We start from the raw sequence: 1301 nt of genomic DNA on the forward strand, positions 1-1301 counted from the left end.
CTAAATTATCATGTCTTCTGAAATTTGAGTACTAGGAAGTAGCAGAGGTGTTTTCAGTATAAGAACTCATTTCTTAATTTGTATAAATTATTATTCCTAACACAATTTAGATGCTTTTTAAAAACAGTACCCAAAATTGATTGAAATACTTTAGTGCTTACAGATTTTTCCTACAAAAAGATATTGTTTGTCAAGTTAGCTATTCCTCTTGTGTATATGTATTTTCCCAACCTTTATGCATTACTTAAGGTATGTTTCTTACAGTTTCTTCTTTTTTCTTTTTTTAGTGTGTGAATTTGTGGTTGAATCAATAATAACTGCCCTTGGTATTCATTCTGAAATACAGTGAGCATAATAAAGTGGTTCCCCATTTGAAGAAGCTAATTTTGACATACAGATTATTCTGTGGCATAAAATTAAATAGTGTAGGAATATTTTCATTAAGGTGTAAAAATATTTTAAATATGTTACATATGTACATAAAACCATTGGACAATAGTGAATTATCATGACTACAATGGATTCTAACTTATTATAACATAATGCCATAAAAGGAAAGGCTTAGAAATTGGCATTACTCTTCTGCTTCGGCAGCATGCCTAGGATACTGCCTCAGGTCATTATCAGACTTCAGCACAAAGCTATTACTTCTCCTGCAAGATTTGTCTTTCATTGGAGGGGGGAGGTGGGTTTGTAAGAATGTAATGAAAAAAGATATTTCTCTTGACCACTAGGACAACATCAAAAGGAATGACCGATCAACTGTTTTACAAGGGAATTTTTAAAAATTACCTAATAATATCTATATCTATATATATCTGTATCCCACATCTGAACCCTCCCACCCCCCAAAATCCCTAACCCCTGGCAGTGACTAATTTGTTCTCCATTTCTATAATTATGTCACAAGTGTTAATATAAAATCATGCAGTATGTATCTTTTTGAGATTTTTTTTTTTTTTTTTTTTTTTTTTTTCTGCTTAGCATAGTTTCCTTAAGGTTAATCTGAGTTGTTTTCATGTATTGATAGTCTGTTTCTTTTTATTGTTGAACTGTATTCCATGGTGTGGGTATATCATAGTTTAACTATTCACTTGTTGAAGAACACTTGAGTGTTTTCCAGTTTTTGGCTATTACAAATAAAGTTGCTATATGTCTTACCTAAAATATATTTTTAGAATATTTCATTTCTGGGCCGGCCCGGTGGCGCACTGGATAGTGCGCCGCTTGGGAGGCGCGGCGGCGCTCCCGTCCGAGGGTTCGGATCCCACATACAGACCGGCTCCCGCTCACTGGCTGAG

At 34.2% G+C, this 1301-nt stretch overlaps 1 protein-coding gene across 6 annotated transcripts in view; it reads left to right on the forward strand.

Annotated features, from left to right (window-relative positions):
* The window catches only part of WTAP (Wilms tumor 1 associated protein), a 32805-nt gene that overhangs the window by 10259 nt on the left and 21245 nt on the right, over window positions 1–1301 (forward strand). The gene's annotated exons all lie outside the window — the stretch shown is intronic.

Source organism: Galeopterus variegatus, unplaced genomic scaffold, assembly GCF_000696425.1.
Source record: "Galeopterus variegatus unplaced genomic scaffold, G_variegatus-3.0.2 Scaffold3567, whole genome shotgun sequence".
NCBI classification, from domain to species: domain Eukaryota; kingdom Metazoa; phylum Chordata; class Mammalia; order Dermoptera; family Cynocephalidae; genus Galeopterus; species Galeopterus variegatus.